An 11,472-nucleotide genomic window follows, 5' to 3' on the forward strand; every position below is an offset into this window, starting at 1 on the left:
ATTCCCTATTTGTCTGTTTGTGACTTGTAGGTCTGATTTTATTACAACCAAAAAGCCCTGCAGGCGTCAGGCCCACTCCTCCTCATGGAACCCCACACACAGCATCTTAGGTCAGTTGTCAGGAATATATTCATGGCCGACACAAGGCAGACAGAGTATCACCTGTCGTCATAGGAACCAGTACACTGTGCAGAAAGACGAAACTGCTCAGAAGAAATCAGAGACCCGAGGAAGGGAGGAGCAGCCCCGCAGACTGAGAAATCTGTGCGAGCACAGATGTAACACAGTGGGACACCTGGGCAAGGAAGAGAGCATGCGTACGGCTGTGCCTGGGAGTCGTAGTTCTCTGGACTGGACTTGAGATACTGCAGCTCTGTACACAGAAACATGATAACAGAGCCAGGCAGAGCAGCGCTGGGGAGGAAAGTGTGATTGGGCTCTATCTGGTTCCTGTTTTCCCCGTGGGTAGACTGGGTGAGTGGGAGAATGGAAAATGGAGCAAACCAGACTGAGACTGGCAGCCTTTGCCTGCTGATACCAACACGGGCGTCTGCATCCGGAGGACCACAAGGATTTAAGCTTGCGAACCCAGCACCCAGCGTCTGGAAGCTTCGGGGGAAACACAGGGGATCAGAGGGCACCGGGGTTCAGAGCATTCTCAGGTCCCCACAGGCTGTTGTTAGCCCTGTCGTGTTGAACAGGGAATCTGCCTTTTGACCTCACATCTCCATCGCCATAAACTCAGAGTAATGGGGGACAGGACACCGACTTTTCTATTCGTTACAGCGCAGACAGTCACGCGAAAGTCATCAAGGTATAGTTACTATTGTCTATCCAATAGCAAATGTATTTATTTCATGGGAGCTGGGCTGTAGATTTTTTTTTTAAAAAGCTTGCTTTACAGCAGATGCCAACGAATAATACAGAGGGATGAATTACAGAAATGACTTCCTTGAACTTTCCTCAGCAGCTATAATCAAGTGGTGACCCAGACTTTGCTTGAAGAAGCGGGGGCTATTGATTTTAGGGGATGGCAGTTCATCAAAGGAGGTGTCCAGGCATTGCAGACCAGTCACCGGAGGAAGAATCAGGAGGCTTTAAGGAAAAGGGTTACTGCCCAAGAAGCCCTGTAAGACACAGAATACATGTTATAGCCTAAGAAGGTAGGATAAGAAAAGAGGCAGGGGGCTGGAGAGATGGCTCAGTGGTTAGAGCACTGACTGCTCTTCCAGAGGCCCTGAGTTCAAATCCCAGCAACCACATGGTTATCTGTAATGGGATCTGACGCCCTCTTCTGGTGTGTCTGAAGACAGCTACAGTGTACTTACATATATAAATAAATAAATAAATAAATAAGTAAATAAATAAATCTTTTTGAGGAAGACAGGAAACAGGGTATTAATGGAACTGAGACCCAAGCCCATGGCTGGCCCACTGGGCTGAGCTATGGATCTCCATTAGCTTGGCCTCAGAACCTCTAAAGCTGGTTGCGGTGCCCTGAGGGTTACCAGAGGATAGGCAGCTAGCTATGCGCCTCCCTCTGGCTGAGGCGAAATTGCCTCCCACCGGAGCAGGTCCTTCTGTCTGTCCTGACTTTGCCTCTTAACGTAGAGCTCACACGGAGTTGGACACACAGGAAACCTTCCAGTTAGATCTAGATCCAGAATGCACAGACTTCATTGGACCTTACAAGAAAACCAACTACGAGGAACTGTGTGACCCCACCCTGGGAGACCTAGGAAAGGCAGTGGGGGACATGGCTGCCTCCTGGTAGGGAGGAGGGAGGCCTGCAGCTCCAAGCACCATCTGTCCACTGAGTCGTGTGTGCTTAAAGTATGACCATGCTTTTGTCAGCTCAGAGCACATTGGCCCTGCCCTGCTGGGTTTTGCAAACAGAAACCTAAATAAACACTGTGGGGCTGGGGCCAGGCAGAGCCCTGCTTCCGAGTAAGTTCCTGGGCTCTGGGCTACGAGCCACTCCAGAGAAGCTCAACTTTTGTTCTGTTTGAGATTCGCTAGTCACCATTCTCCTACTCTGGGATTAGGCAAAGGAAACGGAGGATAAACTTTGTCCAATCTACTGTTCCGATCACAGCCATCCAAGACCCATGACTAGCAGAAGGGCTCCACTGCTTCTTGGGAAGCCAGGCCAGCCCTGGGACAGCTGTCCTCTGTAGAGAACCCTGTCTCAAGTCCTCATCTTGGGCTTTAGTCTCTGGGTTTTATGAGATTCAGTTCAGAACACCCAGATTGTGGTTAACAACGCGGTTTTATTGGGTGAGAGGCGTGGAGCCCCTGCCTTCTGCTCTCAGTCTTATAGCTCAGAAGCCATAACACTGGCCACACAGTGCCTCTCTCAGAGGTCTGGGAGAGCTGTAGCCTGACACCCTGCCCTTTAATGTCAGACGCATCTCATCTCGCAACTCTGACCTTACTGTAACAGTAAAACTGCTATTCCTGGGTTTAAGATCTTTTCTAGAGACATAAAACTATTTCAAAGTTTCAGATTCACAGGAAGTTAAAGGCACCCTGTTCCACTTGCGATGATTCTGACCTCTCAAACAGAAAACACCAGCAACCACACGGCCACACTGTTAACCATGAAGCCTGAACTGCACAGGCCTCTGGATTCTTACCTCTCGTCCTTCCTGAGTTCACCCCGTGTGTGTATCCACTGTCTGTCTTCATGACCTCACCATGTCTAGTGTCCCTTCTTAGGTCCTTACCACATCCAGTGTCCATCTTCAGGTTGGCGCTGTGTCCACGTCTATCCTCAGATCACTGTGTCCAGGGTCCATCCTGATGTCCTCACTGTGTCCAGGGTCCATTCAGATGTCCTCACTGTGTCCAGGATCCATCCTGATGTCCTCACTGTGCCTAGGGTCCATCCTGATGTCCTCACTGTGTCCAGGGTCCATCCTGATGTCCTCACTGTGTCCAGGGTCCATCCTGATGCCCTCACTGTGTCCAGGGTCCATCCTGATGTCCTCACCGTGCCCAGGGTCCATCCTGATGTCCTCACTGTGCCTAGGGTCCATCCTGATGTCCTCACTGTGTCCAGGGTCCATCCTGATCTCCTCACTGTGCCCAGGGTCCAACCTGATGTCTTCTCTATGCCCAGGGTCCATCCTGATGTCCTCACTGTGCCCAGGGTCCAACCTGATGTCTTCTCTATGCCCAGGGTCCATCCTGATGCCCTCACTGTGCCCAGTGTCCACCCTGATGTCCTCACTGTGTCCAGGGTCCATCCTGATCTCCTCACCATGCCCAGGGTCCATCCTGATGTCCTCACTGTGCCCAGGGTCCATCCTGATCTCCTCACTATGCCCAGGGTCCATCCTGATCTCCTCACCATGCCCAGAGTCCATCCAGATGTCCTCACTGTGCCTAGGGCCCATCTGATGCCCTCACAGTGCCCAGTGTCCATCCTGATGTCCCCGCTGTGTCCAGGGTCTATCCTCACACCTTTACTGTGTCTACTGTTCATGCTCAGCTCCTTGCTGAGTTGGCTGTCCATCACAAACATGTAATTCAGCAGTCCTCAGGCCAGAGTCAGAATCCTCCTCAGGTTCCTCACACCATAAAAGTTTCTCAGACTTTTTCTGGGTTTTGATTACCTTGCCGGGTTTGCTCCTTCCCTTTCCCTCCATTCCCCACTCCCCTTGCTGCCTCACTCCCTCTGCCCTTTCCTTCCTTTCTTCCACCTTCCGCCCTCCCCTCTTCCTTTCTTTCAACCACATTATTATGATCCACTTGTGTTTCTAGTGCTACAGCAGGCAGACACACAGCAACTCCGGTGAGCGCTCAGGAGTACCTGGAGGGCTGGGCCCTCCTCCCTTGCTGCAATACCACTAGTCACACATGAGCTGAAAAGAGCTGGAGCCTGCCCCAAAGCAGAGAAAGAAGAAAGCATCATCACAGCCCTGCAAGCTCCTCTGTGAAGAAAGCTTCTCCATTAGGGTCGAATCTTGTTTGTATCTCCCTCCCAGCTCCCCTGGGTGCATCTGCAAGAGCAGGATCACAGCTGCCTCCCCACCCCCAACACACACACACACACACACACACACACACACACACACACACACACGGACAGATTCCTACAACACTCCTCGCACTACACTGTCCTGAGACTCAGTAATTCAAACTGTTTTTGCACTGGGTCTTAGTCAGGGTTTCTATTCCTGCACAAAACATCATGACCAAGAAGCAAGTTGGGGAGGAAAGGGTTTATTCAGCTTACACTTCCACATTGCTGTTCATCACCAAAGGAAGTCAGGACTGGAACTCAAGCAGGTCAGGAAGCAGGAGCTGAGGCAGAGGTTATGGAGGGATGTTACTTACTGGCTTGCTTCCTCTGGCTTACTCAACTGCTTTCTTACAGAACCCAGGACCACCAGCCCAGGGACAGCACCACCCACAATGGGCTGGGCCCTCTCCCCTTGATCACTAATTGAGAAAATGCCTTACAGCTGGGTCTCATGGAGGCATTTCCTCAAGGGAGGCTCCTTTCTCTGTGATACACTGTACTAAGAGAGCTCACTACCAGACACTATTCTGGATGCCCAAGGCTGGTTTTTTTCTTTGTATACTACAGTGTTTGCTTTTTTTTTTGTTTTTAATCTCTGTCTGTCTGTCTGTCCGTCCGTCCGTCCGTCCATCCATCTATCTATCTATCTATCTATCTATCTATCTATCTATCTATCTATCTATCTATCTGAACAGGGTATACTTGAGGAAGGACAAAGACGGGACTGCCAGACCCACCAAACACCTAACGAGACAAGAACAAAGAGCATTCACTAGAGTTGCCCAGGGTTAAAGCTTTAAGAAACAAGAGAGACATTCACTCCTGTGCAAAAATCTAATGAGGACCAAAACCTCAGAGATCCAGATAAATACCATTTTAGTGCAACCTTTGAAGATGCAATGTATTTTTTAATAAAACTCAAGTTTCTAATAAGCCCAATATCAAAATTATCTTTAAAAAAATTTGTCTTTGTTTTATGTGTAGGTGTGAGTGCCTGCATGTATGTATGTATCTTGTGGGTAGGCCTGGTACTTGTGGAAACTAGAAAAGGGACTAGGCTTTCCTAGAGCTGGAGTCTCGAATGGTTGTGAGCCACCATGTGGATTCTGGGAACTGAACACAGGTCTTCCGCAAGAGCGGTAGGTGCTCATGGCCACTGAGACATCTCTCCAGCCCCACGATATCAAAATTATAAAGAAAGGCAATTTTTACTCTGTTGCATAGCATGACTGACAACAGTCGGTTTTCAGTCAGGCAAGGGACAGGTCACGTGACTATGTGTAACAGTTGATCTTGTCGATTTGGTGGGATTCGGAATCACTTGGGAAACACACTTCCGCATGTGTCTGTGACCGAATTTCCAGAGAGGTTTGGCTGAGTGGTGATGAGCTGCTCTGAGTGACGGCAGCTTCCTCTCATGCACTGGGTTCCTAAACTGAAGAAAAACAAGGAGCAGAGCTGGTGAGCAGCATTCATTTCGCTCTGCTTCCTGACTGGAGATGCCAGGTGACCAGGCTCATCAGCTCCCACCATGCTGCTCCTACCGTGGTGATGACGCCATCTCGCAAGTGTGAGCCAAAACAAACCTTCCTGTCTCCTACTTGCTTTTGGTTCTTTTTTTTTTTTTTTTTTTTTCCCCTCCCGGAGCTGGGGACCTAACCCAGGGCCTTGCGCTTCCTAGGTAAGCGCTCTACCACTGAGCTAAATCCCCAGCCCCCCCTACTTGCTTTTGTCTTGCGTTTTGTCACAGCAGAGTAAACGGGTTAAGTACTGCTCCGTGCCCATTTCTCCGGAGAATGTGCAGGATTGTACTGCAAACACTGGCCGTGCTGCTTACCGGCTTAGGGTGGCTTTACGATTTCAGACGGTCCAGCTTCTGGGACCCCTTTTTGCCCTAGCTCAGGATTCGAGGATGTTTCTGCAAGTTTGTCCTGCATTCAGCTCTTCAGAGGCAGTTTCCCAGCTGTTAGCCTGGGGCTCTCAGGAACACCAGTCATGGAGCTGGGCAGTTCAAGATTCTCCAACACTCAAGACTCTAACCGTAGGCTACTGCTGCCCACATTGAAGAAAGGTCTTCCCTCCTTGCTCAGGAAGCTCACATGCCCAGAGGTATCCCCATGAAGGCCTTAGACGTTTATTAACCCCGGTCAGTGGGAATCAGCCATGACAGCCAGCTCAGCGCAGAGTGGCAGATTACATCTTCTGCTCATACCTCTGTCTCCGTCACTTCCTCGGTTGGGTTTAACACTAGCAGAATCCTTATCTACGTGAGGGTCTGTGCTTCCGTGGTGTATGTGAACGTTGTGTGTGCGCGTGAGTGTGTTCGGACCACGAGAGGATTCAAAATAGAGCATGCTGCTCATGGCTTGCTTCCCTGTGCTTACACGAGTGTATACCAATGCATATGTACTCATACGAGTGGGCGTGTCTGCATGTATGTGTGTGCATATGGCAAGGTAGTGCAGGGGATACAGCCCCAAGGAAGGCAGAGACTGCTCTGGACCGTTATGTCTGTCTGTCTGTCTTCTGACTAGTGGGTCTCAATAATCCTATCAGGCTGCCCAAGGAGAGATTTATTCTTCTGCATCAAGTGAAGAAAGACCAACCCGTCCTACTTGTCCTCCTCCTCAACTTCAGAAGAAAGGAGGTGCAGGTCCTTTGCACACGACATAGTAGTTGCAACGCTGAGGCTGGAAGGATAAACTTGGTGTCGTTTTGGTAGAGCCTGGTTTGTAGTTTCTGGAACAAGATCCTGAAAGCCCTGCATATGGGCCAAGAGATTCCCAAAAGGTATGCTAGGATTGCTTCCAGGGAAGTGTTCCCTGAGATGGCCTCTCCCCAGCCCACACCCAGCACAGCCATCACAGAAGCTGCCGGCCTGGTCTCAGTGCTGAACTTTAACAATGGCGGTCTTTAATGGCGGTCTCCAAACCAGCAACTCTTGGCACTTTTCCAGCCTGTGACAACTTTACTTACAGGGTCCTAATAGCTTTGAAAGGACAAGACTCTGCTGCTGGGCAGTCTGTTATATTATTGAGTTTTCTAGCAGTACATATGCTCATGGAGCCTCCAAGACATTTTTTTTCTAAGTATATTGCTTCTTGGCCAACACAGCAACTGAGGCAGGTGAGAGACTGTGGTGGCCCCCATGACTCTTCGAAGAAGCCTTTGTGAATGCCACACAAGACTGCTCATAATGTTGAGGGGGTCTAGTGGTCACCTGAGGTCAGGCCCTGGAGCTGTGCACATGCTCAGAGTGTGCTGATCCTGGGATGCATTTGGGGAGTTTTGGTGAGAGTGAAGAGGTAGCCATGCTTCAGAGAAGGGCAGCCAGGGGAAGCCAGCTCGGGAGAGCAGTAGGTGCAGCCGTTGGAGCCAGGCTTCTCCGAAGGTTCTAGAAGATTCCGGGTGGATGTACGTACCCTCCCCTCAGCCAGCAATTCTGATCGCACTGTCATCTTATTTTTAGCCTGCTGTATCAACTGAAAGGGAGCTGACAAGTGGTCAACAACAATTTGGGTAATGTTTATTCTCAACGTTCTGTTGTCCAAGTTTCATTGAACTCTACACAATGATGCCTGTCCCCTGCCTTCGTTAGAGCACACCATGTCCGAATCTAATGTTTTAGGCCAACTTACCAGAATGCAACTCAAGGACAATAAAATTCTGCAAATTCTTCCCTAAATAAAGTTCCGAGTCTTGCCACCATATGCATTTCCACTTCTAGGCTCCATGGTCCTGTAAACCCTCCTATGGGAAGAGCCTCCAAGGCTGTCCCTATAGGCCGCTGCTTAGATCCCAACTGTCCTTTAGAACCAACCCAAATTCCGCATGCCAGTGACAACCTGGGACAATGTCACCACTACCATTTGCCAAATCACAGGCACTCGATCAGGTGAGTGTCCCACGTGGCAAGACCTTGATGCCCACCTTCCTTCCCGCTCTGTTCGGTGAGGTTCCAGCCTCCTCCCGGGAGGCCTGCTCCTGGTATGGAGGTTACAGCTTTCCAATCTAGTGTCCCACACCCAAGCACCTGGGTTTGTGGGGTCCGGAGTCCACTCAATGCCCACAAGTCCCCCCGTAGTGCCTACCTGCCCATAGCTCTTGATGTGAGTGTGTGGGGCACTCGGAGAAAGAAAGCCACGTTTCTGTTCCTCCTTCACCCCGCACAGCTTTTGCCTCAGTGTGCCTGTCTCCTCCAGAAAAGGGAGACAGACTCCCCAGGGGCAGTCTTTTTTCCCTGTTCCTCCTCTCAGCTCCGGTCAGCTCAAAGGTCTTGATAAACTGGGTAACTTGTGCATTTTCATGACCCAGAGCACGAGGTCCTGCCAGGCAGTGAGAGCAGCCTGTATCAAGGTGCACACTCATCCTCAGGTTTCCGTCCGCTTGATGAAGTCTTGGCAGGCGTGTTGCAGTTTCTCAGAGGCCCCTGGTGTTAACAGGAGCACAAAGTCCCACGTGGTGGTGCGGCTAATGAGCACACGTGGTGTTTTATTGGGTAGTCACAGGTCAGTTTTTGCTTCCGTTTGTTTTGGACTGGGGAGGGTGTCAGGACCACCCAGCAGCAGTGAGGGGCTCCCACCTGCTGGGAGCCCCCACTTCTAGACCCCCATGCCGCAAACAGCATCAGCAGAAGGAAGGGAGAGACTACAACTGTGCCACAACTTGAGCTGGAGAAATGGCTCTCGGAATTCCTTGGAGCTGTGTTTTGCTTTCCTGAATGAATAGATTCTGGAGGCTGAGGCCTCCTAACATTGGGTGAGCCCTGGGCAGTAAGTGGAAGTTCATGTTGCAAAGGTCTTCAGCAGCGCTCGCTGTGATGCGTATTAAACGCAGGGATTCCCATAAGCCCTCCTGTCAAACAGAAGCCAACAGATGCTTGTTTCAGGTCTAGGGGTTACTTCCAAGACAATGTTGGCCTTTTGTTTGGTGGTCCTGTGGGGCTCCTGGGAATTTGCTGTGCCCTTCTGTGACGTGTGGGTCCTGTGAACCTTCAAGGGGTTCCCATGCTGGAAGGGAAGAATGCCCCTGCCAACATGCTAGGCCTCTTCAGGTCAAGAGGCCTGTGCGCCCTGATGGAGAGTACAGCAGCCTGGCCCCCTTGCAAGGTGTCCCTCGTGCACAGTGGCGGGGGTGGGGTGGGAACAGTGTTTCAGAGGTGGGAAATCAGAAGGCTGGGAGGCTAACGGGGAGCTGACGCTGGGGCACTGCTCCTGCCTCTGGGCCTCATCCACTGGGTGACTTGGACCTGCCCAACACAACCCACACTTCAGCCTGTTAATCAGTTAGGGGTAGGATTATAGATACAGGACCATCCTGAACTCCTGAGCCTCGGGAGAACCCAGGCGCTTCCAGAGGCCCATGATTTAGAGTAAAGACTTTAATGCCGGGAGGTGGGTTGTGGGGCAGCGATAGGTTCCCTGTGGATTCGCCCCGGGAGGTGGGGTGGATAGAGAAATAATTGGTACAGGAGCGAAGGAGAAGAAAGACTTGGGGAGTCTGCTGGTCACGCGGTCACATTCCTTCTGCAATCTACTGAGCACACTGCCCCCATCGTACAGTGAGGGCCTCAGTCCATCCCTGCTGACCAGGACTGGCCAGGAGATGCCCACCCTGTGACTGGGCTCTCTCAGCCTCTTGGCTTTGCTCCTTCTCTTTCCTTTCTAACGTATCCCTCCCCCTTTCCTCCCCCTCCCCTTCCCTCTCCTCCCCTATATTCCTCCTCCCTGTCCCCTGCCCCTCCCCTCCCTTCTATTTTCCCCTCCCCTCTCCTTCCCCTCTCCCTGCCCTCTACCTCCCCCTCCCCTCCCCTCGGACCTTCACTTCTCACCTGATATGCTGCTCAATACCCTGTTTACTTTGAGTTGGAGCCAAAATGACCTCAGGGACTGGTGACTCACACAGCTGGCCGGAGAACACAGCCCGGGTGACCCTGATGTAAGGCATTCCTATCATCTGAGGGTAGGGCAGGGCCAAGCCAGTCCACTCTCCTCTTGTTAGAAACACTCTGTGGTTTTGTTTGGACTCCTGTAGCTTAGAGCGCTAGAACCCTGGGCAGAGAGAGCCTGCTGCTTTTGTCCTCAGAGCTGAGTGCTCCCCTGGGGTCACTCAGCTCTAACTGCACTGAGTGGAGACCATGGCCTCCATCCCCCTCCACCAGCAGCCACACAGGCCTGCTTAGTTGTCAGCTTGCTCATGCTGACAGCCGTCAGGCCAACAGACACTCCCAAGAAAAGATGGCTTGGGAGATCTGGGGTCTCTGTTTGTTTCCTAGCTTCCTCCCAGCATGGGACAGTCACTGCTCTAATGTCCTGACCTAGCACAGGCAGGGGGATGAGGTGTCCAGGCCCCATGGGGGACATTTTCTCCCCGTTCCATGGCTTGGTCTGTTCCACACTGTGCTCTGTTTTCTTCTTACCTCATCAGCAGCAGGGGCAGGGGTTGCGGCATCCTCAGCTGTCCCGGAGCATAGGTGAGGATGTTGGATCTCAGAGCTGGAGCAGCTTGATTAGGACACATCCCACAGAGTAACCAGAGCAAGGCCCTCACCTCCGGGCTTAAAGCCTGCTGGGTGCTTCAGTCCAAACCGCTGGCTCTGCTGTTTACACAGTGAGGGCTCAGCACTCCAGAGCTGGGCCACGATGCTGGGCAGAGCTCACTGCTCACAGTGAAGGAGGGTGGGGCTGAGGAGGGTCGACACAGCTGCATGATTACTCTCTCACCTATTGGAGGGCTCAGGGCCAGTGAGTGGGCAGAAGACACTTGAGAACCACCTGCCCGAGTATGACTGACATGTTAGCTTGTAGGCCCACACCTAACCCAAAACCCCCATGAAATGCTTCCGAGGCCCCTAAATCCAGAGCTACTTATGTGGAAGGCATGTCTTTTGTTCTGATGAAGTACACACACACACACACACACACACACTCACACACAAAACCAAACACACACACACTCACACTCACATACACTCACACATACACACAAATTCACACACAACAAAACCAAACATACACACAAACACATAAAACATTAAAACATACACACACACACACACACACACATACACACATACACACATACACATACACACATATGCACGCATATACACACACATACATACACACATACACATACACACATATGCACGCATATACACACATACATACACACATACACACGCATACACACACACACACACACACACACACACACATTACCACTATCAATGCTTTGGCCTAGCTGGTTGCCAAGGGAACCAACCAAGGATCTGTAAGTTGGATTCTAGCCTGCCCCATTAATCACCAATCCAGTGGTGTTGCCCATCCTGACTGCACAATGGAACGTCTATTAACATCTGTAAACAGGGATGGAAAGATGGCTCAGTGGTTAAGAGCACTGACTGCTCTTCCCAAGGTCCTGAGTTCAATTCCCAGCAACCACAT

General features: G+C 51.1%; 1 long non-coding RNA gene across 2 annotated transcripts; it reads right to left on the bottom strand.

The window, feature by feature from the left end:
• Positions 1–817: 817 nt before the first annotated feature.
• On the bottom strand, positions 818–10,696 carry LOC102546589 (uncharacterized). Of its 2 annotated transcripts, none has more exons than XR_015643667.1 (2): positions 10,446–10,696; positions 818–1,127 (listed from the first exon to the last, which is right to left on the bottom strand). It is a non-coding gene; the product is annotated as an uncharacterized LOC102546589 (long non-coding RNA). The 2 variants fall into 2 exon arrangements; XR_015643668.1 differs by lacking the exon at positions 10,446–10,696 and adding an exon at positions 2,637–4,087.
• Positions 10,697–11,472: the final 776 nt, after the last annotated feature.

This window comes from Rattus norvegicus, chromosome 19 (genome assembly GCF_021556685.1).
Source record: "Rattus norvegicus strain SHRSP/BbbUtx chromosome 19, alternate assembly SHRSP_T2T, whole genome shotgun sequence".
Taxonomy (NCBI): Eukaryota; Metazoa; Chordata; class Mammalia; order Rodentia; family Muridae; genus Rattus; species Rattus norvegicus.